This window comes from Crocuta crocuta, unplaced genomic scaffold, assembly GCF_008692635.1.
Source record: "Crocuta crocuta isolate KB4526 unplaced genomic scaffold, BGI_CrCroc_1.0 scaffold276, whole genome shotgun sequence".
NCBI classification, from domain to species: Eukaryota; Metazoa; Chordata; class Mammalia; order Carnivora; family Hyaenidae; genus Crocuta; species Crocuta crocuta.
The window spans coordinates 1771723-1781187 of NW_027531270.1; the positions used below are offsets into that span (position 1 = coordinate 1771723).

Consider the following 9465-nt stretch of genomic DNA (forward strand, 5'->3'; position numbering starts at 1 on the left):
CTGTAGCTCTTGCAACAATTGTCTCCCAGGAAGAGTCTATCTGTCAATATTCTTCTGTCTATCTGTCCTCCAGATGGCAATGAGAATATCCCACCCTTTCCTGATTCAGGAATCTCACTCCATGGCGCAATACACAATATAAACCTGGCTCACAAATTCCCTTCAAATGCAAATACAAACACTCCTCACAAAAGTCTCATTCTTTCATGAGTCTTAAAGGTCTGTGTACCTGAAAAGTACTGTCCCTTTTATTTTCCAACTCACCCATGTCATTCATATTTCCCAAATTGCTCCATATGCATCCTCCTCCATGAAGTGTCTCTTGACAATATCTCATTCTCAGTTTCCACTCATACCTTCTTTCCAAAGTCAAGATGCCTCCATTTCTATATAGTTACTAATACCTCCTATTTCAGTCTATTTTTCTTCCCATTTTGGGTATAAATTCTCTCTCCCCAAATGATCTTGGATGTTCTTATGAGGTTTTTGCACCAGTCTTTAAAAACAAACTAAAACAAAACAAAACAAACAAAAAACATCTAAAGGAATTGGTATCTGTATGGGTAATCCTGCCTGTAGCAGGCTTCCATGGAATCACCAATTCTTTACTGGGAATATGAGAAGTTTCACTAGTAAGAAAGTAGCTTACTATCCCTTGCTTGCCAGATGGGTCTCAAACAAAAATACAATAGAAAAACACTGGCTTTTCTATGCCAACCATAAAACTTATACTGATTTAACCAGTACTGTAGGTGTCATTTTGAACCACTTGATTTTCAGTACACTTGGTGCATGGGAAGTGCTGGCTGTGCTGGTCTGAGGGAGAGGCTGCTGCATTGGCTCAGAGTCAGTCCTGACCAGTAAATGAGCAGCTGTCAGGGAAAGAGGGGTGGTGTTTGGTGTAGGGGAGTCGTGCCTCCACTGGGGGCCTCTGTGTTGCTCTCTAGTGTCCTACTTTTTTGGTGTTGTGGGAAAGTAGAGCCACCCCAATCCCTGGTTCAGGAAGCCCTTGCAGAAGAGCTAGGGCAGTCAGCATGCCTTGGGACACTACTATCCAGCATTTTTTCTTTGGCAAGTGGCTGCGATTCAAAACTGACTTGAGGTCCAAGAGATCACTGAGTCAAAAGAAGAGTATTATGATGGCTGCAGCAATTCCAAAGATCACAGTAACCATGATGGGGGTGTATGTGCCAGTATGGATCCAGGCAAGGACAGGGAACAAGAGGCCATCCGTTGCCATCTTGTAGATCATTTGATTAATGGGTAACATAAAGCCCAAGATGCGTGTAGAAGAACTACAGAAAAACCCAAAAGTAACAACATAGCAGGCAGGGGTCCAGCCAACATGAAGAAATGCCTCAGGCAAGGTGTTTCCAGGTTGAAGTCTGTAAGACACCATAAGCCTAAGTGCCACAGAGACACCAAAGTACGCCAAAAAACAGGTGAACAGTGAAACCACAATGCTCATGGGAATGGAACAATGGGCATGCTGGATTTCTTTAGTCCTAGTAACAATATTGTCAAAACTAATAAATGCATAGAAACAGGTCGCTGCTCCATGGAGAATCCCTTCAAAGCCAAAAGACACAAATCCTCCATAGCCCAGAAGACCCAAGCTAGAGATGTCATAGAGTACAGCCTTTATATATTCATCTTCTGTGAGCTTCCAGTTGTGCAGGCCCCCCGTAATGAAGCCAGAAATGATGACAAAACTAAGAATCAAAAGTTTCGCCATTGTGTCTGCTCTGCTAATCAGGAGAAAATGACTTATCCTCAGAGTTGGCAATTCCATGAGGAACAACACAAGACCCACAACAAAGAAGTCTAGATATTCTGTAAGGACATGGGAAACATGTGGTGCAATGCTCTCATGCAGAATCTGAGAGATCTTGTTCTCACACACGTAATCAAATGCTAAGTTCCATGTCCAGGCCACCATGGCTGTATCAGTAAAATAGGAGAAGATGAAGTTCTAAGCAGTGATGAAAACCCAGATTTCACCTACAGTGATAAAGCTGTAGAGATATGCAGAGCCAGAATGGGGAACTCGGGCACTAATCTGCACAGCATATCCCAGATAATATAGAAGATAGACCTGCCACCAAAAAGCAGATCACAAAAAATGGTCCTGCTTGACTGTTGGACACCTCACCAACCAGGACATACACACTTGCACCCAATACACGGACTATGCTTAGCACCACTAAATCCAGAGTGCTCAGGCTTATGGCAGTGTCGGTCTCAGCCCCCTGAGGCATCATCAGAGGTCTGCGAACTAGATTTGACCAAATCTGCGAAATGCCTGACATAGTATTATAGCTGGAATTGAAGAGGGTTCTAGGATCAGAGAGCTGTAGCAAGCACAGGAAACCTGGAATCTCGGATTCAGTTCAGTGAGGCTGAGTTAAGTCGAGTTGGGTTGGGGCTTCCAAGTTCTGTTGCTCAGGTTTCCAATGGGCTGCTTTGTATTTCATCTGCTTTATACTGTCCCTCCATAATGCCTACGTAAATAATAAACATTTATGGAACAACGGTGTTCTACCAACCAACCAAAACTCAGAAGTCCCATGTCACCTATTGCAGCCTAGAAACTGACACCAAAAGACATTGTAAAGAAAAACAACCCTGCCCCCCCCCCCATAAAAAGTAACACATCTCTCCAAACATTCTCCTTTTTTTACAGACTGGATGATATTTTCCCATTTGGGTTCATCTAAGTCATGTAGCTTCGTGTACTAATTAAGCTGTAAGACTCAACAGAACATGAATGTATTGTGCAATAATTCACGCACTGGATGTTTGTGTGGTGCTTGAGCATGAATTATGCACATTAATTCACAAAATAAAGGGCCTTATTGAATTTAAGAACCATTTTAAAGATAATCATCTGAGTTTAAAATATTAATGTTGGTCCTCCAGTCTTAAAACACTTAGAGGTCACTTTGGTCTCCTTTTTCATCATTCTGCATCATCCACTAAGCTTCACTAATGGCAAAGAATGTACAGCTCAGTACTTCACTGTAGCCACCGAGGTTCACAGATGCCCTGTGAAAAGAGAAAGAGGAAGAAGAAGAAAAGGGTAGTGCTTCACAATTACCTTCAAGAACCTGAGGAACAGGCTGTCTGGTATGGAAACACTGGAGAAATGGGTGCAGCAACCAACCAAGTTTCCATTACTAAGAAGGGAGCAGAGCCAGAAAAACTTTCGTGAATTGTTATATTCAATAGCCTAAACATGGAAAGAGCCTAAGTGTCCATCCACGGACGAATGGATCAAGAGGATGTGGTTTATCTATACCATGGAATACTACACGGCAATGAAAAGGAATGAAATCTGGCCATGTGTAGCAACATGGATGGACCTTGAGGGTGTTATGCTGAGCGAAATAAGTCAGGCAGAGAAGGACAGATACCATATGTTTGAATGTAGAGGAGGATTAGGAGGAACTTAACTGACGACCAAGGGGGAGAAGAAGGGGGGAAATGGTGGGGGAAAGGGAGAGAGGCAAACCATGAGAGACTCTTGAATGCTGACAAAAACTGAGGACTGATGGGTGTGGGGGGGAGGATGGGCATGGAGGAGGGCACTTGTGGGGATGAGCACTGGGTGTTATGTGGAAACTAATTTGACAATAAACTATTTGTAAAAAAAAAATCCCCACTCAAACAATCAGACAAAAATTAACTACAGTTATAGCCACAGTTAAGAGAGCATGAAGGGTAGGGAGGAATGAAATGAGTCACCTAGCTCAGTAGCTCACAATCAAAACAATTACTTCTGTCTCCTCTCTCTCTAGGTTCAGGAGAGGAAACCTGTCTTCTGCAGACAGTCTCCTCTCTGTCCAGAATATGCTCTATAAACACCCTAAGCCATCTCTGATGTCAGCTCCCAATGGCTTAGAGAATCTTCCCTGCTCGCTAAGCTTTATTCTAAAACACTCACTTGTAACTACCTATTAATTTTTCAAAAAGTTATTTTTAATTCACCCAAACCACTCTGAATATACCAATTATATATATTTTTTTAAAAAATTTTTTTTATTTATTTCTAGGAGAAAGAGAGAGAGACAGCGTGAGCAGGGGAGGGTCAGAGAGAGAGGGAGTCACAGACTGAAACAGGCTCCAGGCTCTGAGCTGGCAGTCAGCACAGAGCCCGACGCGGGGCTCGAACCCATGAACCGCGAGATCATGACCTAAGCGAAAGTCGGTCGCTTAACCGACTAAGCCACCCAGGCGCCCCACCAATTATATTTTCTTAATGAATAAACCCTGCAAGTGGTTCTTCTTTTCCTCGACTCCCTGCTGCTATTCAAATGGTCCTCTCCTCCAGGGAAGCAAGATTTTGGATGAACAATTCATAGAAATGTCCCAGAAATGAGTAGTGGAGACCAGAGAAAACAAAGTCATACAGCCCCCCTTCTCCTCCAACTCAGGCTCTGGTTTTCATAGAATTTTAGGAAATGATGTGAGAAGTTTGTAAAGACAGAAAGATCAAGTCAAAATTGAAAAATCTTCTCTATAGTTTACTCCATAGGTTGGGTTATGAGTCAGACCTTCTGTCTACAAATCCATCTAGACTCCTTATTTGCCACTCACCAATTCCAATGTTATGAATTACTAACAAGCATGTGAAATAGATAAGGAGGGTTAATAGATAAGGAGAGTTAAGAATTGGAATATTCTACATTATATATGTGATTGATGTATCCCCCCTCCCCAACACACACCCAGGCTTCAAACCCTTCAGTGGTTCCCACTGCACTTCCTGCATCGTCCTTCCTTCCTTCATCATCTGGCCTGTGCTGCTTCCTCCAGCCTCATCCCCTGCCCACTTCCTGCTCCAGCTGTGCAAATCTACACCCACCTTGTTCCCCTGACTCTAATGCCCTCTTGTCCCATCACTTAGCTACCCCCCACCTGTCTTTCAGTTCCCAACTCAGAGGTTATTTCCCCAGGAACTTCCCCTGACCCTTATGCTGCCCTTCCTGTGTGCTGTCAAATCACCCAGACTTTTATCCTAATGTATCAGAATTCCCGCTCACCTGCCTGTGTCCTCCATGAGCTCCCTGTGTCCTTCACTTGAACAAGTGCACAAAATGAAAAGAGAAACCAGAAAAATCACATTAGCCAGAATTCCTATCTATTGACTTGAGATATGTACTTTGTAGCCAAGCAACTTTTATAAACCTGGTTCAGGTAAAGATATAAATGGAATTACCTTCCTTGTGGAAGGCAGGCAAAATGAAAAACGTGAGGGGAAAGCCAGCTATAACGCTTTGACCACACATCATACATGACAGGTATAAGCCACATAAGGTGATAAAGAATTGTTTGCCTTTGATGACACATTTTAAAACTATCAGGATGCCTGGAATTATAGACAACCAACCACCCACGCCCAATTAGAGAACCTTTACATTTGGAAAGGCATAATGCTCAGGCCCTATAATCTAGGTTGACATCCTAAGGCAGAGGTTCTTCGGGGGACAGAGAGAGGCATAATGAAGAGAGCTGGGGACATTTTCAAACTTCATATCTTCTCCCTCTGGAGATTCTTATCCAACTAGCCCTGTACTTCCCATGACTGCTCTAAACCACCTCAAATGACAAGAAATTATCTTCAATTTCAAAACAAAGACATTGTAAAAGCTTCCTTCACAGGAAGGCAGCACAGTTTAGTAGTTAGGAGTAAGGCTCTGCAGGCAGACTGTTCAGGATCAAATTGCAACTCAGCCTCGTACCTGATAACTCTGAACAAATTAGTTCATGTCTCAAGATTCAGTTTCCACTACAGTCAAATGGGAGTAAAAGTAAATACTTTATAGGGTTGCTGTAAGGAGTAAGTGAAATGATGCCTGTCAGTGCCTAGGAAACAATATGTACTTAATATAATCTACCTAATACTTAGTATTGAAATCTGATCCAAAGTACCCAAATTTTGCAAGTCACTTACTCTTTACAATTGTCTAGCCTCAAAATTATCCACTAAAACTCGAGCCTGTTAGTCCACATAAGAAAATAAAATCAGTTTTATTCCATATACTTTACCTTGAGACTTTAAAGACTCTAATTAGACACCTCATACATGCTGGTACTAGTCACTTGGGAGTCCTAAGCTTACTGAGTTAGACCAGGCATTGAAAAATGCAAGGCTTAAATATCATCATCATCATCATCATCATCATCATCATCATCATCATCGGTAAAGATGACTCATTTTATTTCTGGAAATTGTATCAAAAACTTTGGCTTTCAGCCCTGGCTCTTCCACTTAGTTAGATAAGCTAGGGTAATTGGCTTAATCTATGTAAGCCTCAGTTTCCTCATCCATAAGGAACCTTACTTCACTTCCCTTACTGGATCAACATAATTCCATTAGAAGATACAAACTATCATGCACTGCTAGTGGAAGTGGGTAACTGGGGCCACCATCCTGATGCATAATCTTAGTGAAGTTAAGAATGCATGCACTGTCCCACCCCACAATCCCTCTCTGAGGTAAACAACCCAAGGGATCTCTCTCCCAAGTCCATAAGGAGGCCCATATGAGCACATTCATCACAAGACTGTTTGTGATGGAAGGAAATTGGAAGCTATGACAGTGACTGTTACTGGAGGAATATATAAGTAAAATGTGCATATACACACAGTTAAATACTACACAGCAGTCACAAATAATAGAGTAGATTTATAGACATCAACTTGGGTAGATCTCAGAAACATTGTTTGTTTTTTTTAAATAGTTTGTTGTCAAGTTTATTTCCATGTAACACCCAGTGCTCATCCCCACAAGTGCCCTCCTCCATGCCCATCACCTCCTTCCCCTCCCCCCCATACCCATCAGTCCTCGGTTTGTTCTCAGCATTCAAGAGTCTCTCATGGTTTGCCTCCCTCTCTCTCCCCCTCTATTTCCCCCCTTCTTCTCCCTCACGGTCCTCTATCAAGTTCCTCCTAATCCTCCTATACGTGCAAACATATGTAGCTGTCCTTCTCTGCCCGACTTATTTCGCTCAGCATAACACCCTCAAGGTCCATCCATGTTGCTACAATTGGCCATATTTCATCCTTTCTCATTGCCACATAGTATTCCATTGTATAGATAAACCACATCTTCTTGATCCATTCGTCCGTTGATGGACACTTAGGCTCTTTCCATGTTTTGGCTATTGTTGAGAGTGCTGCTATGAACATTGGGGTCCATGTGCCCCTATGCATCAGCACTCCTGTATCCCTTGGATAAATTCCTAGCAGTGCTATCGCTGGGTCATAGGGGAGTTCCATTGTTAATTTTTTGAGGAACCTCCACACTGTTTTCCAGAGGGGCTGAAAATATGAACAGACACTTTTCCAAAGAGGACATCCAGATGGCCAAAAGAAACATTGTTAAGTAGGAAAAGTACAAGCAGGGAGTTGCATAGCACAATGCCATTTATGTACATTTAAAAAAACAGCCAAAAACATTGTATGTTTGTCAAGGATACACATATATTTGTTAAAAATGTCATGATATTCCTCTGCTCACAATCTTCCACTGGTTTTCCTTTTCATTCAGAGTAGAAGCCAACGTCTGCATTTACAATGGCCTACAAAGTCCTACAGTATTAGCCACTGAGCCACCTACCTCTCAGATTGTATTTCTCTCTCTTCTCACTCACTTTTCTCTAGCCATTGGCTTCCTAACCATTATGGCTTCGTAACATACCAGGCAAGGTCATACTTCAGCCTGTACTTGATATCCCCTGTAACTGCACCACTTGTAGCAAACATATCTACATGGTTGCTCCCTTCACTGCATTTGGTGAAACAGTATATATATAGCAAACTTTGATAATCATCCTACATAAAACTGTAATATGCTACTAACCATACAAAACAGACCTACCCCTGTCTAAAAAACGTTTTAAACTGTTTGTTTATTTTTGAAGGGGGAGGGAGAGGGAGACACAGAATTTGAAGCATGCTTCAGGCTCTGAGCTGTCAGCACAGAGCCCAATGTGGGCTTGAACTCATGAACTGTGAGGTCATGACCTGAGCCAAAGTCGAATGCTTAACTGACTGAGCCATCCAGGTGCCTCTATCCCCCTGCATTTTATTCCCCTAGCACTTATCACTATTTAAGGTACTATGTGTTTTATTTATTTGTTTATGATTTGTCTCACTTTAAAATAATGTAAGCTCCATGAAAGGAGGATTTTTAAAAATCTCCTGGCTGTATTCTCTGCACCACAGCGGTGCCTGATGCATAGCACTGTGTGGTTGTTGAGTGGATGAATGTATCTAAATACACATAGAGACCATGGATTGGAAGAGCATTTGTTAAATACACTAAAGCAAGTCCCTTCCTCCACAAGGAGGGGAAATGAGAATAGAGATCAGGATGAATAGGGTAAATAAAATGCATTACAAAGGGGCCTGACAGGGAGCTATGGTTCTCACAGTCTATGACTCAGGGAAGGGATTGATTCCACGCTGTGCACTTCAGATTCAACAAAGGAATCGCATGATATGATGTTGTGAGAGGACCAGGTTCAGGGACTGATAAATAACAGGCATTCAGTACATTTAAATTGAAGGAAACTGGAGTCTATAATCATCAGGACAAGGAGAATACAGAGAAGGAATATACACTAGAAATAGGGTGGAGAACAAGGGAAGATGGGCCATCTCTACTATCAGTTCTCTTTGAACCCATTTCCCTTTCCCCAATTCCTTTTTCTCCTTCAGGTCTTTTAACTGTCTCTGGAGGCTCTTTACTGTACCACATTTCTTTCTCTAGGGAACCATCTCCTGCCAACCACCTACCACCCAACAAAAACACAACAGTTATTACTCATATTTGTTGAGTCACTTCTGATATTGGTCACCTCAAAAAAATGTCCTCTCTTCTGAAGTCCATCCATGCACCCTGAGCAGGAATCCCAGAGGATGATCATCTAAATGACAGGGTCAGAGATGGGTAATGATTTTGATAATTTCTGTTTCCTTCAGCAGAGTTGTTTAGGGTGATCCTTGTGTTCTTCACACTTTTACTGAAGATGAATGAAAGTGGCTACAGACAAAGTATGAAGATATTAGATGATATCTGTAGCCACTTTCACTCATCTTCAGTAAAAGTGTAAAGAACACAAGGAGAAGAAACACAAGGAGAAGAAACCCAAAGAATAAAGCCTCTAGGATTTAAATAATCACATTTTATGACACCAATATAAGGAGGAAGAACAAACAAATGAACGACTAAATTTATATAAGAGAAAGAAAACTCATAATTAGGAAATCTGAGACAGACTATCACAAATCCAGTTTATAACAACACAGAGCAACATTACCCTTTAAGGTCATGTTCAGAAACACCCTTTCTCCCTGAAATAACCTGTAATTATTCCAATAGTTTGTATTCAGTCCAGACTCTGACTCAGCTTTCAGAACTCACCCTAATCCACCTTCCTACCTTCAGGCCCATCACTT

At 41.9% G+C, this 9465-nt stretch overlaps 1 pseudogene; it reads right to left on the reverse strand.

The window, feature by feature from the left end:
* Positions 1-943: 943 nt before the first annotated feature.
* LOC144237483 (cationic amino acid transporter 3 pseudogene) lies at positions 944-5059 on the reverse strand (annotated as a pseudogene).
* Between the last annotated feature and the right edge of the window lie 4406 nt (positions 5060-9465).